Source organism: Hippocampus guttulatus, chromosome 7 (assembly GCF_054856545.1).
Source record: "Hippocampus guttulatus isolate MCC_2025c chromosome 7, RoL_Hgut_1.0, whole genome shotgun sequence".
In the NCBI taxonomy this organism is placed as follows: Eukaryota; Metazoa; Chordata; class Actinopteri; order Syngnathiformes; family Syngnathidae; genus Hippocampus; species Hippocampus guttulatus.
The window spans coordinates 11,030,615-11,056,317 of record NC_141267.1 but is presented as its reverse complement, the minus strand read 5'-3'; the positions used below and the strand labels follow the sequence as shown (position 1 = coordinate 11,056,317).

Genomic DNA, 25,703 nt, shown 5'->3' with positions numbered 1-25,703 from the left:
CCAATGCCTGTATAAAATGGCAAAATACACATACAGTCAAAAACAAAACAAACAAAATCCAGTGCAAATGACTCATTTGCATAAAAATGGCCATTTAAGGACCGCACAAAACTGCTGAAGAAAAAAAACATGAAGTGCAAGCACTCGTTTTTTCCCCCAAAAATCAACTCACTCAAAATTTTAATCTTATCGAAGTACTCTGTTTGTCCTGCATGCCGTTCCAAATCCACAAAAAAATATACTGCTTGTGCATGTTGCAGCACAGGACACGTCTGCCATCTAACGGTGATCAGAGATATTACAACTTAAAACTAAAGTTGACCTCTGCATATTTGCGGTTCATCATCCACCAATTTGCAATTTTTTCCCCTTTTTTTTCAATATTTTGGGAGATTTTTTTACAAGTTTTACCTGGATAATTTTTTCCATTGATGTGGAAAATATATATTGAATGTTTCGTACAGTTTGGGGTTTTTTTTTTAAAGATTTTTGGGTGTTTGTTCATTTTCTTGCATTATTTTATTAACCCTAACCCTAACTCAACCCCTAACTCTGAAACTAACTTAACCTGATAGAAGTAGAAGTAGTAGTCGTACTAGAACAAATCGTGACGATGCTTGAGCTACATTTGAATTAGTCTACTTGATAAAGGTTATCTGGTAGTTTTTATGGGCAGTTATGGATCATCAGCATTATCATGAATCTGCAGTTTATACGGGATTCCTCCAAGTTTCAGGAGGCCAAAGGGGGTTAAACTTCAACTGTTGGTCATGTAATTGCGATAGCGTGGCTGAGCAGTTGAAGGTGCTAGATCAGGTATGGGCAACAAGTGGCTGCATCTGGCCCGCAACCGCACGTCTGAGAGGCCCCTTGATTAGATTTTTTGGTTAGGGTGTGCGAGCAAGAAAACTGCAGGTGAGGGGTCGGGGTTTGGTTGACTTTCAAACATTCTTCACAATTTGCTGTAGTGCTTGATCTGTCAAATGAGTTGCTCCTTTTCAGCATTCATAGCTTCTATGGTTTGACACATACCGTACACCTTCTTCAGGGCTTCTGACTAATGTCAGGCTAGAGTTGACTGTCAACGTCCACTTTTTTGCTATTGAGTGCAAAGCCACCGTGATAAGAATGAACACCTATGCCTCACAGATGGACAGGAAATTCCTTGAAATACCTTAAAAGTGCATTATAAAGTTAAAAGTAGTCTCTCAAAGAGGTGTTTTTGAAGACAGACAGCACATTTCTGAGTGGCATTTTAATCCTTTAAACCTTGTACTCTTTATTCGGCGTCTTGATTATTTGCTTCGAGGGAGGTAGATTATTTTCGGAGAGATAAAGTGCTTACAAAGGGAGCTTTCAGTTTAGCGCCATTTTGTTTGTTAAAACCCCACTCGAGTACTTTTTTTTCCCTGTGTTTGTGTGGTAATACAGCTTCTAAATATATATCTGACCCAAGCTCCAGGACATGTGAAGGCCCTCTTTGAATCTTTGTATTTACGTGCCGGGAAACGAACTGATCTTATGCAAGGCCGTGTATCCTGCTGAAAATGTATTTTAAGGGTCCTCAACACGATCCCCCAAACCTTACTCATCAGCGCCCCTGAGAAAGTTTAAAATAACGAGCCCCAAACACCAGTTTCACTGATCGACACGAAATTGGATGGACACGTCTACTGTAACAAAACACACAAAAAAGTCTCAAGGACCTATGCCTGAAAATGAACATTTTGGTTTGATGTAGCAATTTTGCATGAATTAGTATTCTGAAAAACTCCTGTTGCAATATGCAGTTGGCCCAAATGAGACCCAATCGGAAGCGGTTGAATATTCAACAGGTGGGTTGCACACAATTGTGAAACTTTTTTGTCTATGCCATCTAATGTGGCCGCAGCGTGGAATCAAATCATGGTTACTTGATATTTCTTGCAAGTATAATTCTACCTGTGTCAGGAGAAATTTCGATTTCCTCAACAGTACCATGCAATGATACAACTCTGTGTATATCCAATTATATACCTCATGTTTACCTTTGAGTGATTCCATTTGCAGTTCTCTGTAAAGCCCGAGATAAACAGTAGCAAAGCACCAATAAATCCTCTAATAGTATTTTGTGCAAGTGGGCCAATGAGTTTTGTTGTCATTTGCCGTTTTATAACAATACGTAGTGCTGAATGGACACTGACAGTGAAGATGCTTGTTTTGTTGCATTGTGCTGTGGTTTAAGGGGGGAAAGTGGATATCTGTTTCTTGGCAACCAATAAATAGTCACAGCTTGGGTGCTTAAAAAAAAAAAAAAGCAGTTCACTGTGAAAAGTTTCATTCCAGTGGAAAGTGTTAGTATTGGGGTGTTGCTGGAATTCCAAAGCTGGTCGGTTTAACTGTGAAATGTTGTAGCTCTCACATTTGAAGAAGTGCACATACTGTTTGTCACATGCCTTATTGTGGAATCTGAAACTGAACATTTTTTGGGCCAGAGAAAGTTTTGACACTGAAAAAAGCTTCATAAATCAAGTAATTATGTAACAGAACAAACTCAAGAGCCCCTCTTTCATCAATTTTGGCCATTTTTTTTCTTACATAATCTGTCTGCTATTTATTTTGGAGCACAACAGACAGTGACACCACCTGTTCCAGATCACAAACTTTGGCCAAGTGCTACCACATTCACAATATGTTCTATGTTGGAGACAGAACAGTACTGTACTGTACATTCAACTATGGACAGTAAATATTCATATATGACATGTTTGAATATGTCCAAATTAATTGCATTCCAAACAACAGTGAAACTTCGCATTAACTCAAATGCATGCCAGAATAAACAAATTGACATAGTTGACCCTTCATGTGCATTCCATTCTTATTTTTATTTCTGTTGTTTTCAGTTCCGTGGTAATAATCATCACATTTATCTTCTTCTTAACATAACAAAAATACAAAATTGTAACCCATTTAAAGTATTTTAATAGCTATGGTTAAATCAGCCATTGTTGACAAGCACCATTCATTTACAGAGGACGGAGGAGTAACGCACGCTACGGGAATGTAAAACCAAGCAGAGTTGCACTGATATTCAATTGCTGGATTACCAAACCTCTGGTAAGCAGCACTTGTATGTGACACATGTGTCACCCTCTCAAATATGTGATTTTGGCAAGTCAAGAAATGAATTGTGCATTGTGCGCTGTAAATCTTTTTCATTGGGGTATTTTGGCAAAAGCATATTACATACTCCTGGGAGATGTCATAAATTTGGGGGAAAATACTATTATGTCTCCTTTAAATGAAGAAATATTGAGGTCAAAATGTTAAAAACAATTACAACGATGGCATCTTTGTGTTGATATGAAACATGACTCAACATTCACTCTTAAAGACACACCAGTTCCCATTGCACAAGAGTGGAACAACGAATGAATCAGAATGACCGTAAATGTGTCTAGAGATAGATCCCTTTTATTGGCAGCACAGTGTTGACGCGGTTAGCACATGATCAGCCTCACAGTCGAAGTTTTGTGCGACTTTCTCACGAATGACCAAGAGCTGACCTACAAAAGATAAAAATACTAAATACAGTTCCAACAACAAAAAAATGACCATACTTTATGGACTATATGATGCAACTTTTTTCACACACTCTGAACCCTGACTCTGAAACAATAATGTTGCTAATTTATAGATTTTTAGCAATAGTGGGCATTGCGTCAGTACTGACGAAAAGTCCGTCAATCCATCACTGATGAGTTCCCATTTTGTTGGGAAAATTTAAAAAAATGGATCGACAAAGCATCAACGGAAGCGGGTTTTTGTCAAGTTATTGGAATCGTCCCAAAGCGGGCTTGGATTGACAGATCCACTCAGTCCGACAGTGACGGACTCCCGTTTCACTGATGACTGACTGAAACCCGTGCCATGGGGATGAATATACACCGGGGTTGCTTCAAACGGATTACATTGACTATGGGCTCATCTCATTCCTCTAATTGGACATTCACAAGTCCTCACTCTTCGCTTCTATGCTTACGTGCTAGCACCTCCTACCAGAAATTGCATCAAGAAGGGAGGAGCTAGAAAGATTTTGGGGTAATGAGACAATGGCTCCTCGATGTCAGCATTTGATGGGAGTGAATGTGAAGTTGTACTTGTTCATCTCGAAACAGTTTTGTGTGTGTGTGTGTGTGTGTGTGTGTGTGTGTGTGTGTGCGTGTGTGTGTGAGAGAGAGAGCAGGTGCAATGAGACTGTGGAATTAAAAAATAAATGTCAGAACAGGGAACAGGCAGGGAGAGAACTAGGAACATAACAAGCAAGAGCTATTAAAAAAAAAAGGTGGATGGATGGTTTTGGGTGGACAGCGACAATAAGCAAACAAGTGTAATCATCCTATACATTTTCAGCCATTTTAATAGTAACCCGGCTATTAACAGCCTGTTGTGTACCTATTCCTCTCTAAGGTTGAAACCAAGTCCAAGTACAGGCCAGTATGGAAACTGATTAGTTGCAGTTATTCATTGCATGAATTCACAATAACCATAAGAATAGTTTTGACTCTTGCACAATTGCTGGATCAGACTTCACAACGAAACATATTGTCATTGTGTGACTGACTGCTGGTGTGTGTTGTTGTGCAGAAAGCATGCAGAGCCCCGCCCCCCGCCCCTGAGGGTCAGTTGGCACAGAGAAAAGTTACAAATGTTTCATTGCACTCAACTGTAAGTCCTGGAAGCCAACAAGGAAAAAAACATAAAACAAGGTTGTTGTTTAATTTTTTTTCCTCATGTGGTGTCAATAATCTCACTTTGCCAACTTTCACATTAGAGAGATGTTACACTAATGTTAGTAAGCGATTTTCTCCTGTATCAGCAGGGCAGATGTCACAGTTTTATATAAGGTGTGACACCAACGTGTATTGAGTCTACTTAATGGTGTTTCTGGCTGGCTAACAAGATGAACATTAAAAAAATGAAGCCAGGATCAATATGAGTTTAAATCTTAACATACAGGAAAACATTTCATTAAAAATGTAATATACAGAACGGGAAGCCTGGCAGTTCTCTGCTAAGCGCTGCAATATCTTAGATGTGATAAGAAAATAATAACAAACTGACAGTCTCCAACCATTTTCCTTCAATGGGAGAATGGTTTGAGCCTGAGAATAAAACCTCAGCATGTGTAGCGTACATTTGAACAAATCTCGAAACTTAACACGTAGTGAACGGGGAAGATGGAGGAGGCGGTGGGAACGCATCACAACCAGTCGGACGAGCAATTCAGGAGTGCTCTGTCAATCAAGCTGCAACATGAGGAAGGCGCGAATAGTAATGTTCTCTCCGTGCCTGGGTGGGTTTTCTCCGGGTATGCTGATCTCCACCCACATTCCAAAAACATTCATGGTAGGTTAATTGAATACTAAATTGTCCATTGGTGTGATTGTGAGTGCGAATGTCTGTTTGTTTATGTGTGCCCTGTAATTGGCCGGCAACCAGTTCAGGATGTACCCCACCTACCGCCCGAAGACGGCTTAGATCGGCTGCTGATCGCACGTGACCCTCGTGAGGATAAGCAGTTCTAAAAACTGATGGCTGGACCATAAATCAACCAAAGCGACCCATTTTCAGATTTTAATCTGTTCTTCAGTCCTTCCTCTGCAGCAATTTATTAGCAGAGCAGAGCTCTGATAAGTCTGATAAGTTGTGGACAGCCATGCATAGCTTTGCCCGCCGGGCCTCTGCTTAAACCTATGGCTTAGAATACTGTGTAGACTGCTCACACACACACTTATCCAGACCCACACACACAGGACACCGCTTCCGTCCACAGCAGGGAAGCACATGCATCCATGCTTTTGAAACTAGCTGTGTGCTAAGCTTGTTTGCAACCACTAGTAATTGAAGTGGATGACACGATGTACGGGCAAGGACATTGCGAGTGGACAGAAATGTTGTGGGTGCAAATGGTGAAGAATAACCATTTTCTTCTTTACTGGTGTCCTTGTATTACCATGTATGTCCACAATTAATGAATGATAACTTGAAATGAGTAAAATACCAAAAGAGGCTGTCGGTTCTGATGCCAGCATCATTCCATGACCAAACATCCTGTCTCTTCAATCGTTCTTTGTGTTGAATTTGATCAAAAAGCGCCACCTCATTTGAAACAAAAGCGCGAGTTCATGATCAGGACGTTGGCGTCAGAGGCTGCTCTGATTTAAACACCTTTTGGAGGACTTCTTCCGGAGCCGGTCGGGACACGAGCCAGGACCGGAGTCTTCTGATTTCTTTCCTCTCCTGCACTGGCGGCAGCTCGAAATAGACCAGACGAGCAGGCCTAGTCAGAGCAGATCGCTCTTGGCGACGTCTCAGCCAAGAGACAAAACCCCTGTAGTCGTCCCCCTAATCAACAGAGACAGAGAAGGTTGCCTTGCAGGAGCCAGACGCAGATCAGCCTTAGCCGGGCACGGCAGGCTTTTGCTAACTATACAAGCAGAGATCCAGGTGAACAAGTGTATATGCCTGTTGCCTATAACAGATGTTTTTTGTCTCTCTTTTTTTTTGTTTGTTTAATTCTGCCAAGCACAGATTCAAGAAGTGATTGCTGTCAGTATTCATTCAATTTAAAAGGTGTAATTTCTTGAAGAAAAACCCCCACAAGATATTATGATGCATATCTGGAACGGGAATCTGTCATGGTTTTGCTCTGTCTGTATTTTTGTTATCAGCACCAGCTGGAGTGGAGGGCGTGCCTCTTCAGCGGTGCACCTGTTTCTCGTTCCCCATCAAGCCTTGCCTAGTATTTAAGGGCTGTCAAGTTTCCGAGTCACTGTCGCATTATTGACGTTGCTTGATGTTATGCTCAAGAGATATTTTCAAGACTTAACGGTTATAGTCGCTCCTTTTTGTGATAGTTCCTTGTTTTGAAAGTATTTTGGTTTTCCAGTTATTCTAGTCTGAATTAAGTTTGGTGTGCTTGGGCTTTTGCCATTTTGTTTTGTGTATTCTCTGGTGTCAAATTTACCTTCCCCTTTGCAAATGCTTTATGTTCATATTTGGTTTTCCTGGCTCTTTGTCACCAGTGAGTTCTGTTTATACTTCGTCGGCCCTTCGTTTTTCAAAATAAATATTTTTCTTTCATAGTCCGGGTCTGCGTTTGTGGCATCCACATAACATCTGGTTCGTTTCCAAACCGTGTCAGAATCTAAATAACTGGCCAAGTATGAATTAACACGCAATTTGTCTTCATTAGTGGGACTCCCTCTAGTATTATAGCAAAAAGACTGTGTAAGAAAATATACGTTCAGAACATATAGGGATAATTTGACTTGAGAGTTAAATTTGTTCCATAGCAATCTCATTACTCAATTTACTCGTTCTATAGTTGTAATGTACTCCTGGTAGAGCTGCAGTTGTTAAAGTGCTCTTTAAATAAAGATTACGTGGGTAGTTTATATACATTTTCCTAATTGAAATACCCTTAATCTGTTTTGTGCTATGTCAACTGCTTTTGTTGCGCGTTGTTTTGATAGCAGGAAGGAGCTAGAAATGGTGTCCGTGGCGCCGTCAGTCCAACAGGATTTTGCCTGATCTTGTCTTAGGTCTTACAAACCCTCAAGAGTGGGTCGGGGGTACCGATAATGCTCTCAACAGTCCTCAACATCCCTTGCAGTCATATTTACCGGGTAACACTGAGCATTTTATTTCACAGCATTTTCGCATAGGGAATCTGTTTCACCTCATGCCAATTGTTATAAACACCCTGACACAATTGGATTCATGTGATGGTGGTCATCAATAAATACATGACAGGGCCCATTGTTTCCTAACTCGCTGTATTGTAATGCCAAGCATACTTGGAAAGCACACCCCCTTTTGGACACCTACACGGTGTTCTTTTTTTCTCATGTTCACTGTGTGGAACATGTGTCAGACATTTCAATTAGCTGCACAATCACTCGCTCGCTAAATGAAATCCGCACGTGTTCACGATGCTTTTCATTTCTTTTCCAGTATATCATGTACTAGGAAGCCAGCCGGTGTTGTGTGTGTCCTTGAACACTTGAGAAGCGCAGATTGGTTCCTGATGCTGTGTCATTTTTACAGTGACGGTTTTGTGACAGTTGAATACAAAGCTGAGAAAATTCCATTCCAGAGTCAAACGGAATTGTCACTGGTGTTGGAAGTGAACCTTTAGAAACACTTTTTTTAGGCTATCCAATGCATGCCAATGCAAGAGGTGCTATAACCAAAACTGTCAAAGAACAATTTAACCAGTTAGAGGATAGAGGAAATTCGGAAGGGACACAGGTAAAATGATGGCAAATCCAGAACAATGTCTTTCGTGTATGTGCACTTTTAATAACAGTACAGTAATTGTTTAGGTAACTTTATCATACCTGTCAACTTTTCGGAGCGCCAACCTGTATAAACTACCAAAAAAATCCTTATAAATAGCAAAAAATCCTTATAACATACCAAAGCATTTTATATGTCAAAATAACGGCAGAAAAAAACCCACGAATTTTTCAATGTTATTTATTGTAGATCTCCATAATACAATGTCTGGTTAATGTCTAATCATCATTCTACTTAGTGGCATTACTGTGTTCAGAGTTGTATTCCTGTGTTACTTTTTTCACCAACTCCAAATGATTTGGAGTTGGTGAAAAAAGTAACGGAAATTTTCAGAATCCGTATGATTTGTCCGATACGGCCATATACGTAAGATTCACCACAAAATCCGTATGAACTATGGCTAAACCGTATGAGTTGACAGGTATGCTTTATAAACGTTCTCATTGAAACCCAATTCAGAAAAAGAAGCTAATTCCTGTTGAATGAAAAACAATGGGCTTTATTTTGGAGACGGGCGCACGTGCGCTTACCTGAAAGCCTGGCGCATCTTCATTGTCTTCTCAGGGCAAGTCTGGTTTGCAGTGTTTGGCAATTTGGCAGACTTTGCTGCTCCTTTTTGAGGGTTCCAGCCAGCCAAGAGCATTTTCTATGACATGCCTCGGCACAGTTTGGTGACAGAAAGTAGACAGTACATTAAACCAGATAAAAGCAGATATAAGTTGTGGTTCGGGTGGTGGATTTGATCAAGGCACAGCCAAGTAGATTCGGAGCTCCATGGATGTATGGTGTGGATGTCATATTTAATTCATAGTACACATAACAACAGCGTGCCTCTGAATTATTGGAGAAATCAATTCATTGAACCAATTGTTATTTTCTATCATATTTAACCACGACAGCAACCACCAACTGACAGTTAAGTTCTTGCACTGTGAGTGTGGTCAGTAATCCTCTTGTAGGGAAACAGACTGAGCCAAAAATACAGTAACACACACACACACACACACACACACACACACACACACACACACACACACACACACACACACTTCTTATCTAAAGGGTCGCATGTGAGGCGCAGATGATGAAATACATCGAGACAGGCTGACAAAGGAGAAGAGAAGTAGCCAATGGCAGGTCACTCAGCTTTCAAACACCCCTTCCAAACATTCCCCAAACCTCTGTCCTGTTTCCTGTTGACAGCGAGGCGCTATTGTCCACACGTGTGTTTGAGGCCTTCAAGTGGAACAATCGACTCAGTGTTAAGGAGTCCGAAAACGCACATCCATTTCCTGTGCGAATCATCTGTTCCATTTCACTGAGATGATCTGGCTGTTTTAACGGGGAAGGGAGCCATGTCTGAATTTGTGTGTGCTTTCACTATAATAGTGAAATTCATTCCTTCCTCTTTCTAGCCAGTGCGCATCCTGCTGATTGCAGAAAGTGCCTCTTGTCGAAATGTCTACGTGACTGGACAGCTGGGGTGTTGAGGTCACAGTAAAAGAGAGGTACTATGAAAATAAAATTGTAATTTTATGAGAATTTTTTTTTTTTTTTTGCAAGACAGGAATGACTTTTTTATGTGGGTGAAGTTGTAAAGATACAATCCGGAATGGTTTGTATACCTGCATGTAGATGAGCGCTATTAGTAGTTTTGATGTTCACCCCCCCCCCCCCAAATATATACAGTATACTGGTATATTTTGCTATAGCTTGTAGTATATTCCATATAAGGTCGTTTTAGTAACCCCCGATACTGATTACAGAGTGTAAATGAAAGGAGACTAATGAACTGTAACGACACTATGTTGTAGCTATTATTACTTAGATCCGGTTTCACCAATGGTCCAAAATCTTTGACAGTCTTCACTTATCATCCAATAAAACATAAGCAAGTCAACAGTTACAACGTTAACAGAATGAAAAGTTGTGAAGAGAAGGAAACGTTTTTGAAGTTAAATTTGGAGATGCGACATCGGTGATGTAGTTTGCATTCGATGACAGAGACAGTTTTTCTTTCAACACTAAGTACCGAGTGCAATGAATCCCGGGTGTTAAACGTTCATACCACACGGGTGCTATGAAATAAAGTCAAATTAATTAACTTGACATTTATTTGTATGGTAAAAATGCTTCTTCAGAAATCATGTTCAGTTTGGTCGTTGCGCTGTACCTCTTTTTTGTGGGCAGGATTCTGCTCTTGTTGATTGTGAGAACTGTTGAGCGACAAAACAAAGAAACCTCCAAAGGGATTCACCCTCACACCCGCACAGCCGATAATAAGGCGGGCGACAGATAGAGTTGTGGATCTATTTATAAAATAGCGCTTGTATGTTGGACAGAGTCAGCTTTGTGTGTTCCAATGCGTTGAGCTCTGGCTTTGCTAACACAAATACTTTAAAGCCGTGTTTCCCATCCATTCGAGGAGATAAGAGATTTTCTGCTATTCTGGCTGACAGGAAGTCTTTGCTCAACAACAATGAGCCTCGCTGAAGATACACGTACAAAACAAACATGCACATTCCCGCTCACATTCTTTCAAGCTCACCCGTTCCCGAAACACGTTTGTGTATGCGTGCGCATATGCATACCTACATATAGTAAAGCCCCATACACTGCTGCAGCTTTGGGACCACGCTGATGGTACACCGGCTTTAAAAAGAAGAATAACCTCTTGGTTTGAAGATCATTGTTCATTGCTGTGTGAAGTTTTAACAAACATTTCCGCATGGTGAAATTCCATCCAGTTTCTATACCGCACAGTTTGTTTAGGGACACAGGGAAGCAAGATGCACGGGTACAGTCTGTACTGCCTGTCAATCACTGGGATGACACTCACGGAGGCAAGCAAGGATTCATTTATGTTATGCTCTTGTATCTACAAATGTAGGCATTACTGTAAATTGGAATTTGGCAGTTAAACCTGGAGTGTAAATTTACCGATGGTGCATGCATTATTCAGTGAGGATTCCAAAAAAATAAAAATCTCAATCTTGCAGTATTTTGAAAAATAGTTTCTCATAATTACCTCAGGTAATTGTTGCATTACCCCACTCACCAACCAAAACACAAACATGAAATCATAATCCATCCATCCATTTGATTTATAGTGGGGGTTTTTCTTCTCATTAGGGTGCTTGATAAGGTGGAGCCGATTAAAAGATGATGCTGGGATGCATCCTAGACTGATAACGGGGTCACAGTATATACAATAGAAACAACCAGCTATTCGCATTCACAATCACACCGAGTGATAATTTCAAGCCTTCAATAAATGCTTTTGGAATGTGGGAGGAAACGTGCGTACAGTAACTCGAGAAAACCCACATTAGTGCAGGGAGGACGTGCAAACGTCACACAGGACCAGGGGACGAGGGATACGGAACCCCTGTCCCAACAGAAAGTACAATACTGTATCATCAAGAGAACATTTCGTGCTGCCAGAAATCATAATAATCAATAAATACTGATACATTTAAACAGACAGTGGTGTCTTGAGTTACAAGTGGCCAGACTTGCAAGTGATTCGAAATACGAGCTTTCGTGAGCCTGTATTGTATTTATTTATTTATTTTTGATGTAACTTATAAGCAAAATATTGAGAAACGTGGGCAGTAAACATAACTGAAGTGAATTCACAACAAACAGCAGTTTGGTTTGGTTTATGCATTCCTCTTGAGAAGAAATAGTTGTGTGACCTTTGTACATACAGTACAGTAATTCTCATCACGCAGTGATGACGTGTGTTGCTTTCATGAGGGTGTGAATTTGCTTCTACAAAGTCATTGAACGGAAATTAGTTTCACCCCGCTGGTAATACTGTTGTTGTTGTTGTTGGCAACATCCTCAACACACCGTGGTTAATTGCTCTAAAACAGACAACACTTGACACGGTGGAGTGTTTTGTGGCCTCCTCATACCTTGTGCAATAGCGAACTTGATTGTCATGCTTCTTAACCTTGTTCATCCATGGGAGGGAGGGTTGTGCTTATGGCGCTTGACGGCAACTTTGGACTGCCACTGAATATTTTTTGAACATCAAATCAAAGTCATGCCATCGGCAGTTTGGATCTCCAGAGACTTCCACACACGCGTTGTGATGCTATGCCAAGCAACTGTGGATATTTTCATTGATGAACATTGCAGCAAGACAGAGTTTGAATGTGTTCATCTAGTAGCGCTCCTGTTACGTTTGTTTCTTTGGTACACTAAAATAGTTCATTGGTCACTGTGACCTGCTGTGCATGCAAATAAAAAATATTTGTAATATACTGTACTGTATACGGTTGTATCAGAAAGAAGAAAATAATGTATCAGAATCGAACCCTGCACCTCTGCAGTGTGAGGCTGCCGCCGCACTAACCAGTCAACGACCGGGTCGCCTCATATATACAGAGGCGATTGCTCTCAGACTGCAACGGAAGCTCAGCTTCCCCTAAAATGTCAAAAAGTAAGTGATCAAATATACGTGTGTACATACAATTGTGTTGACATGTCATTTACTAAATATGCGCTACAGCGTGCTCAACTTTTGTTCCGAATCAGCTTCTTATTACTGGTTTCGACGCGACTTACTCATTCCCACAGCTTCACTGTGCTTTAAACTGTGTGGACGCTGAGCGTCGAATGCGTGGACACTGGGCGTCTAGAGAGTTCAGTGTAGGTTGTCCCCATGCATTGAAACGAGACGAGTCATTGGATCAATGTTGGTTTTGTCCCACCCATCGGACGCTCAGCGTCTCTTGGAGTCTATGGACAGTGGCCGTTTATCGGCTGGCCCGGACTCTCGGCTTTTCTACATGATGATTGGATGATCTGTCTGAGGCTGAATCTCTTGACAGCGAAATTAGCCAATCACCGATCTTATGGTGAAGGCATCCTTTACATTTTTTTTGAAAAGGAACGGAGAGTCGAGTTCACGTATAAATAAACGGACACATTTTATGATGTAGGGCGAAATTGAGCTTCCCCTCCTTGACAGACCAGCATCCGCCACTGCACACACACACATATATAAACACACCCTGAACTGCGTCCAGTTTAGGGTGTAGCTACAACTATTTACAAATGTTGCTCGGGATGTTAGGATGCCCAGAAACAACTTCCCCAACACTACAGCAGAAGCTGAAGCTGCCCTTCCCAGCATTGCCTCCTCAAGAATGTTGCCTTGTGTGGCTGCACATGTGTCACATGTCAGGATACGCCCTTGCGCATCAACGCAAAATTACTTGGAGTGTTTTTCCAATTCACACATTGACCGGTTGATTTGCTGCTGGGCAGAGTTCCTGTCCAAATAACTTATGCGACAAGTCTCTATTCAGGCAGTTGAAGAACTCCTCTGTAGTAAATATAAATAGCATTTTGCCACTGAAGTTGCTCCGTGCAGGTCATATTCCCACGCAGTGATGCAGTGGATGTGAGTGGAAGTAGCTGTTTGTCTATACGTGTACGGCGATTGGCTGGCGACCAGTTCAGGGTGTCGTCTGCCTTTTATCCAAAATCAGCTACGATAGGCTCAGGTTTCTCATGCCCTTGAACAGGATGAGTGGTATACAACATGGATGGATGGATTGATTTTGGGGCCCCTCATGCAGAGATGAATGTGTTGCTAATGTAGTGTGTTATGTCTGATGGTGCCTTCACATACGGTATTTTGCCCAATTTAGATGAAATAAAATGACAGTGTTAATCCCATTAGCTGTGCACTGCTAGGATTAAATATGAGGCGAGATTAAACAAGCACTTTGGAGTAATTGGTTCCATTGTAAAGCCTCTTATATTTCTTATGAAGTGCAGCTTGTAACAAGGCAGGATTTCCCTTAAATTGCGACCATTATCTTTGTATTCTTGATGTTTGTTTCTGTCACGGTTCTGTTTTGTTTTGTCTCCAGCAGGTGGCAGTGGAGGGCTCTCCCTCCCATTATTGTCTGTCACCTGTTGTAAGAGACTGCCAAGCCATCACCAGTTGTCGGAATATTCGCCTTGCTCATGTCTCACGTCCAAGAGCTACTTTCTAGACCTTCATCATTCACGATCTCGTTCGTAGTCCATTTCGTATTCTGGTTTGTTTCACTTTTCGTCTTTTTATCCGTGGTGTTTTTTTTTTTTTCATTGATTGGCTTTTCCATGTCGTTTTGGACAATTATTTATTTGTCTTGCCTTTTGCAAGCTCTTTTTGTTCATAGCGTTATTTAGCCCTGGTTTTTCCCAGCGATTTATGTTGCACTTTGTCGTTCTCGCAACCTTATTTTGTAAATAAACCTTGTTTGTACTCAATTTTATCCATGTCTGCGTCTGTGGGATCCGATCCTGTTCCGGACTGGTCCGGAACCATGATAGTGTCCTAGATTGACACGACATAATTTACCATATTTGCTGCGTGTGTGTGTGTGTGTGTCTGTGTGTCTGTGTGTGTCTGTGTGTCTGTGTGCGTGCGTGTGCTTTATTAATTTCATGTAAGTTTTAATGGTTATAAACTCGATTGTGCCAGCCTAGGTTGTCAAAGCAAAAGTAAAAACATTCTCAATGTTCACACCCAGTATTCAAAACATGCTCATGCTCACACACACAAAATACAATCCCATTTAATCTAATGTATCCTGACTGGGAACATTCCTGTCACGATAAATCAGTGTATTTTGCTTATTGGAGCAAACACAAGTATCTGTCAATTTCATTTCCATAAATGAAAGGATTATAGAGCCTCGTGTTGATCTTTTGTGTTCAGGCCAGTGTATTGCAGTTCCTCTGCATTCCCACAACCAATAGACACCACCTTGTACAAGATGTGATTAGCAGTGCCATTTGTCACATGGAAATGCATCATCTCTTTCTTGACTTGATATAAATTTGTAAATTCACATGTCATGGTCAAAATTTACTGTGTCAAAACTATGTCTCTGTTGTCATACAACATTTGAAAGTTTTTGTACTTTCTTCGGCTTCTTTTGTTGTTTTACTATCACAGAAAGGGTACCTGTGATGGCAAAGAGGAAAAGTGTAATCATAATACTTTCGGTGGCATCGGAAAGCTGTGCGGAATTTCTGAACCGCTTGATCCTCACTAGGGTCACGGGGGGTGCTGGAGCCTATCCCAGCCGTCTTCGGGCAGTAGGCGGGGGACACCCTGAATCAGTTGCCAGCCAATCGCAGGGCACACAGAGACGAACAACCATCCACGCCCACACTCACACCCACACCTAGGGACAATTTAGAGCGTCCAATCAACCTGCCATGCATGTTTTTGGAATGTGGGAGGAAACCGGAGCACCCGGAGAAAACCCACGCAGGCCCGGGGAGAACATGCAAACTCCACACAGGGAGGCCGGAGCTGGAATCGAACCCGGTACCTCTGCACTGTGAAGCCGACGTGCTAACCACTGGACTACCGGGCCGCGTGCTGTGCGGAATATCGACAAAATAATTAATCATAAATAACAAGTCCTCCATCCACATTCTAATCTAACACTCAGCCCAGCAAATTTCACATCATGTGCTTGATGAAAATTTCCACGGAAGTCCGCTTCTATGCCTTTCTGTGACTCTTCCAATCTGTCTGTTGCAACCTGCACGCGACACTGTGTGATTAAGTGTCAGACACTGAGCAGTTGGAAAAGTTGAGAATGGTCTGCAAGTCCACATTTCAAATTGTTTTTGGAAATTGTGGACACCGGTGTCCTCTGAGCCAAAGAGGAAAAGAACCATCCGGACTTTTACGTACACAAAGTTCAAAAGCCAGCATCTGTGATGGCATTGGCTGTGTTCGTGCCAATGGCATGAGCAATTTAAAACTGTGAAGGCACCATTAATGCTGAAAGTTACAGCATTACAGGTTGTGGAGAAACATGTACTGCCAAGCCACATTCCACACCTGTTTCAACAGTGTGCCTTTGTAGAGAATGGGTGCAGGTACTAGACTGGCCTGTCTGCAGTCCAGACCTGTCTCCCTTTGAAAACGTAGGACACGTTATAAAACGTAAAATACGACAACAGAGCACCCGGATTATCGAACGGTTGAAGCTGCATATCAAGCAAGAATGGGAAAGAATTCCTCCTACAAAGTTTCAACAATTAGTGTCCTCGGTTCTCTCACATTTATTGAATGTTGTCAAAAGAAAAGGTTATGTAACACAGTGGCTTCTTTAGAACATGTTGCAGCCATAAAAGTACCGTCTAAGTTAATGATTCTTTATTGTCAACATTGACATTAAATATCTTGTCTTTGTAACTTAAATATATTTTGATCATGATTTGCAAGTCATTCATTTTTTTTTCTTCTTTTTTTTATTTTATTAATGTTTTACACAAGGTCCCAACTTCATTTGAATTGAGTTTGTATGTGTGTCCAGGTGGAGGAAAGAGGGGGCAGTTTGCAGCAGGAGACCAAATAATAAAATTAAGGAAACGGGAAGGAAATGACAAAGGCTTTCCTCTGAAGCCACACAACTACAACTCTCCCTTTGTCATCCTGTGTGGAAACTTGGACTCACACAAACACACACGCGCATGAACGCTATGTTGTTGTTGTGACTGGGATGAAAAGTTTGGTACACAGACATAAGAGCCGAGCGATAAAGAAAAGAAATGAGGGGAGGAAAGCAGTTAAGATTAAGATTAAGATATCCTTTATTTGTCCCGCAATGGGGAAATTTGCAGTCAGAGTTCAGAAAGGAAACCACAAGGTAGGGAGAGGGAAAAAGACATGAAGATAATTGTAAACATGTAAAAATTAATAAATAAATAAGAACACTTGTTGGCAGTCTTCATTGTGACAAATGAGTAAATAATGAACCTTTGAAGGCTACAAGATCTCCATATAATAATCGAGGTGAAAAGTCACAAATCTCATTTGGTTGTTTTGCTGTGACTGAGTTTTTTTGGGTTGTTTTTCATCCTTATACTTTGTACAATAAGCAGGGTATGCAAATACCAATCATCAGAATTTGTGTAGATGCATTTGTATGTACTTGATTTTTTTAAAAATCATCTATTTAAATATACGTTTAGTCGACTACGGTAAATGTGTTTGGTTTTTTGTTTGGTTTATTTCTTACTTTTTCCTTCGGCCTCTGCAGTAAATGAGGCCTGTTTATCCACAGTGATAACATACGTGGTTGTTTCAATGTTGACTCAAACAATCAGTACAACAATACAAGTAACCTGCATCAAAAAATGCAAAAATATTTCCCATTGTTTGCTTTAACCTGCCTAGAGGTCAACACTGGCTTGTCCTCCTGTGGAGTTTGTGTATTTCAAGTTCACTTTAATGAGAAGTTGCTCTGAGGTCATTATGATTCAGCCGTAAGGAAGAGACAAAAACAAGTAAGGAATGTCAAAGGAAGGTCAAGGGCCACTTCAAGAATGTCATTGGCATGGTTGTTATCGCATATTCACACACAAGCGGCCATAAGTGTGTGGACGCACTTTTTTGGGGGGGGTCCAGGAACGTTTGGTTTTGAGGGAATTATTTAAAATCATGTCAGACGACAAGCTGTGATTGTGACAGGTAATGTAATTCCCTGTCATTCTATTGCCATCTGTAGAAACATCTTAAAGAAACGTATTTGCATTTTTGATGGTCATGCATGTAATTATTATCAATATCTCCAAAATATATTTCTGGAGTTCTTGACTGCTCATCAAGTGTGACATTACGGTATTTGTATTGGGTGTTGTATCTTCTGCATGTATAGATATGTAATTTGGCAGCTTGATAATGAAGTGCTGCCTCCACCAGGGAAAATCAATGCATTTCCTCTTTAAGATAAGATAAGATAAGATAAGATATCCTTTATTTGTCCCACACTGGGGAAATTTACAGCCTCCAGCAGGAAGAATGTGGGCAGAAAGAAGAAAGAAGAAAAACAAACAGACACCGTTCAATTAAGTGCAATATAAATACAAAAGGGATAAATCGCAGTGCTATTTACAATTGTTTTTCACATCATGTAATTATTATTATTATTATTGGTGTTATTTTTTATTCAGCAGCCTGACAGCAGTCGGTAGGAACGAGCGTCGGTATCTCTCCTTCTTGCAGCGCGGGTGTAACAGTCTCTGGCTGAAGGAGCTACCTAGTGCTGTCAGGGCGGGCTGGAGAGGGTGGGAGGGGCTGCCCATCATAGCCTTTAGCTTAGTTAGCATCCTTCTGTTGCCCACCTCCTCCAGAGTGTCAAGGGAGCAGCCCAGGACAGAACTGGCCTTCCTGACCAGTCGCTCCAGTCTCTTTCTGTCCCGGGCTGAGATGCTGCCTGACCAGCAGACAATGCCATAATGGATGGCCGAGGCCACCACCGAGTTATAGAAAGTCTTAAGGAGCGACCCCTGAACCCCAAAAGACCTCCGTTTCCTGAGTAGGAAGAGTCAGCTCTGTCCCTTCCTAATCAGGGTGTCCGTGTTTGTAGACCAGTCCACTTTGTTGTTCAGAAGAACACCTAGGTACTTGTAGGAGGTCACCCTCTCTATGTCCATACCCTGGATGTTCATCGGTGCCGGTGAGGACTGTTTCCTGCAGAAATCCACAACCAACTCCTTAGTTTTCCTAGGGTTGATCTGGAGGAGATTCTGCTGGCACCAGTCCACAAAGTCCTTCGTCAGTCCCCTGTACTCCCGATCGTCCCCCTCTGTAATGAGGCCAACAATCGCAGAGTCATCGGAGAACTTCTGAAGGTGGCAGTTTGGAGTGGCGTGTCTGAAGTCCGAGGTGTAGAGGATGAACAGGAATGGAGCCAGAACAGTCCGCTGCGGGGCTCCAGTGCTGCAGAGAAGCCTGTCCGACTCATAGCTCTGCAACCTCACGTACTGCGGCCGATTTGTGAGGTAGTCTATGATCCATGCTGTGAGATGGTGGTCCACTCCGCCGTTCTGCAGTTTGCCACCCAATAAGTTGGGCTGAATGGTGTTGAAGGCACTGGAGAAATCAAAGAACATAATTCTCACAGTGCTCCCAGCCTTCTCCAAGTGTGACAGCACTGAGTGGAGGAGGTAGATAATGGCGTCTTCCACGCCGATGCCAGGCTGATAGGCAAACTGCAGTGGGTCCAGTGCCGGGCTCACCAGCGGTCGAAGGTGGGCGAGGACGAGTCTCTCCAGCGTCTTCATCAGGTGAGACGTCAGCGCCGCCGGTCTGTAGCTGTTCAGCTCCTTAGGGTGGGGGGTCTTGGGCACTGGGACCAGGCATGACGTTTTCCACAGCTGTGGAGCTCTGCCCAGCTTCAGGCTCAGGTTGAACATGTGCTGGACAATGTCACACAGCTGGTCAGAGCAGGTCCTGAGGAGCCGGGAACTGATCTGGTCTGGACCTGCTGCCTTCCTCACATTCATCTTCCTCAGTTGGTTCCTCACCTGCTCTGTTGTGACGGACAGGCAGGAACCAGGTGACAGACTGGGTTGATGAGAGCTGGTCGAAAGAGGAGGGGGAGGAGAAGAAGTCCTCAGTGAGAGTGGTTGGGGGAAGGGACAGACGACTGGTGGGCCTTTTTTCTTGGAAGATTCTAAATTTGGTGATCAAAATTGCTTTCCGACTGGTCATCAGGGTAACAGGGTGTGATTTGAGCAATGTCTCATTTGCATGGGACAGGCTGCTCCTCCCAAAATTTTCTGAGTTGGAAAAAAGTGTGGCTTGGGCTGCCCACAATAAAAGGCCACTCTAAAAACGTGAAGAATTAATCAAATTCAAATCAACATTGCAGTGTCGTAACATACAATTTTCAAATCTTCCAGGATGCAATTTGGCAGTAGTGACTCAGCTTCATTTTGGTCGGACGATAGGATTGATTTTTTTATCGGCCTATATGTATGAATATATTAAATGTTTATTTTTACAGTGTCTAGATTAAATTGCCGCTTAAGAAGTGCATTCCACACGAAACATGAAAATTTGACAAAATAAAACCACAGATTTGCTTGCATTATTCTTGTTCTCTGATTTATCACTTATGCGATATGTTTGCAAAAAAATTGCAATGACATAGTTTTCCAAATTTGTTGAGCCCTAATTGGACCAGGACCCTCTCGCGGACCATTGGTTGTACACCACTGCTGATGATAGACGTCTCATGTGACTTTATACATGATGACGATGATGAAGAATGTTTAATTCAATTAGCACACTACTTGACCCAGTGAAATAAACTATTTACTGTTCACTCTCTTCTGGATTACTCCCAGCTCCAATCTCTTTTAACAAACAAAAGGCTGTGCTATAAACTCGGGGATGTGCCCTTTGTGATCAAAAGCAGAAGTGTAACACATGGCCCCACATTGTATGAGTACACGCTGGCTGGCCTCCAGGTGAGGGAGGCGGGCATAGCAACAGGCACGGTCGCTGAGCATTTCCTGAACGGTGTTTGGCTCCTGAGAGCCAGTGACATGCTAATTCCACATCGGTTGCGGCACGGTTGCTCCGTTGTCTCCTGGCGCTCGTGCCCTTCGTTTTAAGAGGCTTTCAGAGGCTTCGCAGAGATGAGCGGCCATCTGGCTAAACCCCTCTGCAGCCAATCACACGTGCTTTCAACACAGATGATGTCAGTGAGGAGTTTGAAAAGAAGCACGGAACACAAACTTGGCCCGGGCTTTCAACTTTTGTGCCACTTCGTCTCCAAGTGAGGCGAAAACAGCCGGCTGATACCGCTTGCTGCAAGTTCACAAGAAATATGTGATGAAAGATTTTCTTCTTTCAGAATAAATTAGAGAGTGAAGTTCAAGGAAACATGTCTTTCTAATGTCACTGATAAACAACCGTAAACTACAAAAAGTACTGGAAATAACAGAAGTCAAATACATAAATAAATAACATTGAATTGAACAAAAATAAATGCATTTGAATAAATGACCAAAAATACAATAAAAACATTTTAATATCAGAAAATGACAATTATACTGTGAGGAGCCATTCTTCATTTCTTCATCTATGTGTTAGAAACAACTGTGGAATACGTCTGCTCCTACTTCTGCAATGACTAAAATGACTACTAAAAATATTTAATGATAATTAATCATCATAATAGCAATGATTATTATTATTTTAGTGTACTTTAGTTTGCAGGAAGCATGTAATGTCCCTTAAAAACAGCTTAATGTACTTTTTGTTCTTGTATGACTTTCAAACAAAAATGAAATAATATGAATAATACAAGTCTAAATATAATTTAATGCCATAAATATAAATATATGCACAATTCCACCCCACCCCTCGCTCGCAGTCAGCTGGAATAGGCCCCAGCTCATACTCGTGACCATAATGACAGCAAGTGCCATGGAAAATGGACAGCAACAAACAAACCAGAAATAAACCTGCAATTGTACTGTAGATATATTTGTATTCACGGCAATAACTAGATTGATTCATGTTTTATTTCAGGCATGTAAGAACTTAAGAATGTACCATCATGATAAAAAAAAGACAACAAAATGAGAGTATAACACAAATCAAATGGTGCACAGCTGAAATAATTAATTTTTTGTGAGCTAAGTCGAAACGTTGAATCAAATATTCCAAATAGGTTAATACTTATTGCCGATGCACTCGTTAATTCAGATATTAACTTTTTTTTTGTTTGTTTTTTGTGAGGTTGTACTTCTTTAACCTATTGCCTACAACAGTGCCATGGGACATGTGTGTGCTGTGAGTGAGAAGCCTAATTCCATTACTTGCTATTTTTGGAAAGATCAAATGGAGATGTTCAAGAACAATCATGTGTAAGCACTATGTACAGACTTGAATTTACCCGAGGCAACTTTCCATGCTTACACTTTTAGTCTTGCTACTCTTTTATGGAGTTGCAACATTGCAAGGATCTCTGCAATTAAAGGGCTCTTTATTGCATTCCCCCTTGAAGGGGGACACATTTTTGGCACTGCCCGCTTCTAACAACTATCTGTCTTTGCTCCTTTCATGTGACTAAACCCAAAGTTCAGTCCTGTTGCTCTTGTGGTTTGGGGAAGGAAGATGCTTTTAAGACTCTCCAGCTCGTGGATGTTACATAACGGCCAAATAACAGGCGTATGTTTTTCTCTCTGAGAGCACTGACCCAGTGTCAGGATTGGTGTCACAAGAGATATATTTCAAACCCAAACTATAGACTCCCAAGTTTTCCCTTCCATTGTTGGCGATCAAACAGCACATTGGTAAAGACAGCCTGCAGAATTTGCTTTGTTCAGTGGACAAGAAGAGGAGAGAGTTGAGGCAGGACAACCTGTGGCTGCTTCAACCATGCATGACACAACATGCCTGCTCACAATACCCTGAGCATCCAACCATTCCTTGTGATTTCTTTATTCCCCTTTCCAAGCTCAAGTGGGTCACTGAGAGAATTTGTTTTGACAATGTCATTGAGATGGCCGTGATGACAGAGCTGTTGAGGATCCGAAGAATTCTTCCAGGAGTGCATGAAGGCATGGCAAAGAAGGCTAGGAAAGTGTGTTACACTCCAGGGACAGAAATTCCAAGCGGGCGGGTTAAGTGTTTGGGTTAGAGTTAGGAATGGGTTAGGGTTCGCGGTAAGGGTTCAAGTCCAAGGGTTAGGGTAGGTGGTAGTTTGAATTTTAAATACACCATTTGTCACGCTAGTTCTTGAACTTTTCTGACACAGCATATAGAAATGGACGTCATACAAGAGGATCCGAACTGAAACGCCAGTTGAAAATACAAAGACAAACTGATACATTTGCAAATCCACTCACATAGCTGTAATCACAACAATAATCACGACCACATAACTCTCTCGCTGCTGTGTGATGCAACAGAGATTCTGCCCTGAGATGCCATTGAAAATAATTGGAACGTTTATCTGGAATTTTGTAATTTTGTAAATATGTGCTTTTTAATTAAGTTTCACCCGAATTGAGTTTCAACTGCTCAAACATTTGTGTCTACATTGTGTGTGAATCTGTGTACGTCTGTTTGGAGTGTGTGTGTGTGTGTGTGTGTGTGTGTGTGTGTGTGCGTGTGCGTGTGTGTGTGTGTGTGTGTGTGTGTGCGTTCAGTTAATTCCGTTTTTCACGGCCCTCTGAATAGAGATCGTCGGTCAGCATGGAAGGATCACTCTTTCTGCACTTTTTGATCATTTATTGGAGCACTTCGCAGCAGAAGCAGTAGTCGTCGTAGTTGTAGCAGAAGTAGGCAAACATAAAGCACAATGGACACAATGCAAAGCAGACAAACAAAGCAAATGAAGTGCAAGGCCTCGCCCCGTAAAGGGAAATCACCCTAGGAAAGTGATGTGTGTCCGCTTTTCTTTACATATCTGGTAAAGAAAAGCGGACACACACGGAGCTTACCATTGGGCCATGCCAACGACGAAGTGAGTGTTTCACTAACGAAACAAACTACGATGCTGCTTTTTATACGTGTGAACGGTCACCTGTCAGTGGCAGCCCCGCCCTTCTTAAAGCGCCAGGTGAATCCAACAGTGTGTGTGTGTGTGTGTGTGTGTGTGTGTGTGTGTGTGTGTGCGCGTGTGTGTGTGTGCGTGCGTGCGTGCTCCCGCGTGTGTGCGTGCATTAAAAAAAGTATTTTTGTATAATTACTCGGGTGACTGCACCCATTCGGCCTGTTTCTCTATCGACATCCCCTTCTCACTGCAACAGTGAGTGATCGCAGTTAGCCTGTATGGAGTGTTCTTGGTAGCTCGCGTCCATCGGTGACAGCAGTCTGTGCTGTTCAGCTCAGTCAAACCATGGAAAAAAATGCAAATTGATTCTACCCATGCCAATCTAATCGCTCCCTCTACTGTAGTGCATCAGTAAATATGTCATTGAGTTCAGATGGTTTGTCTATTGATGAATAATCAAGTGAGGAATAGCTTGCTCTTCAGAAGACATTAAACAACAAGCACAAAGTGCAATATTCAGGGGTGTGTTGCAGCGATAGTCATTTATGTAACCATCCCGGCACAATGTAGATAAGTAATGTTTTATAGCAGTGTGGACTTTTACGCGTCTCTGACATAAACATTTTAACAGACTTTTAAAATGTGAGCCGACACATGACAAAGAAAAATTGCTTTGTTTGTGCTTTCTGCTTTTATAGAGTGTGGTGTACTCCAAATGACCAACACCGCATATCACATATAACCAGATAACCACTGAGAATCACAAGTCTCCTCTCCCAAAACAGATGTGTGGTGTCGTACCAAGAGTGACCTGTGAGCGACAGCATGGTGCCGCAGAGCACTATTGTAAAATACAAAGAAGAAAAAAGAGCAAGAGTTGGAGAGGACTGGCTAACTCTTATCTTCAATGGTAACGGCTATCTTTCTTTTTCACATCACAATCATGGAGTCAATGTATCGGCTGAGTATTTACATTTGTAAATACTGTACAGTGCTCCTACTTTCCACAGTAGGAGCACTGCCCCTGAGTTGCTATTCCTGCTCAGCAGAAACCCAAAGACTGACAGTTCATTCTATGGAACAACAGTGACGAGCCTCCCACTGGACAGGTTTCCTGTCTGCATTTGAATCAGGAAAATTACACATGAGGATTCAATATGAGAAAAGTAGGCCAGACTTTCTGTTAACTAAGGTAGCGCGCACATAGCCTGCTTCCCTTCCTTGCTGTCATTACTGCACAATGCAAGCTCAAAACATACTGATGGGTATCTTGGTCGACTCATAAAAGGATCCCCTCAGGTTGCTTCGCCCCCAGACAGTCAGCGTCCGAGAGGTCAGCCAGTGATTTTTCTTTTCTCTATGCTAGGTTATTATTCCATTTCCTCCCTGTGAGCGGAAAGACCAAAATAACCCTGCTGAAATCTATGGCTCTCCAGGGGCAAGGCTTTTGTGTTGCTGCAAGTGGAAAACAAGTGCGCCGCTCGCTGAATGGGACACTGCGACACATATCAAGTTTCACGGCCTCGTCGGGGTGAGTCCATGGACACAGACACCACTTATTTCACCAGACACTCTGTAAGGAGAGCTTGTGATAGTCGTGCCACTCAGCATCATGTCTCAAAGGCCTCGCGTTGTCCAAAACTCAATGGCGACAGTAAGCACTGAACTACTTTAATATATAGCCACCCACAAGTGTACGTAAATACGAAGGAATATAAGGGCCACTGACAATCAAAAAGTGATACGGGAATAATATTGTAAAATTAGGTCACTAAAGTTGGACTGTTTGAGAATAAAGTTGACATTTTATGAGAAAAATATATCTCAATATAACGCTAATATCTTTATAAAGAAGAGAAAGTCACAATCGTATGATAATAAAGTCACAATTTTCCATGCAAATATATATTAAAATCTGTATTATCTTTTTTTTAAAAATTACATTACAAGAAAAATAAACATAAATAAAAATAATACAATTATGACTGCAAGAAAAAGGCATAATGCTACAAGAATATTGTCCAA

General features: G+C 41.8%; 1 long non-coding RNA gene across 1 annotated transcript in view; it reads left to right on the top strand.

Moving 5' to 3' along the window:
- The window catches only part of LOC147202231 (uncharacterized), a 45,339-nt gene extending 20,336 nt beyond the window's left edge, over positions 1-25,003 (top strand). The window contains exon 4 of the long non-coding RNA XR_015101409.1: positions 24,464-25,003. This is a non-coding gene — a long non-coding RNA (uncharacterized LOC147202231). The remainder of the gene's footprint in view (positions 1-24,463) is intronic.
- Positions 25,004-25,703: the final 700 nt, after the last annotated feature.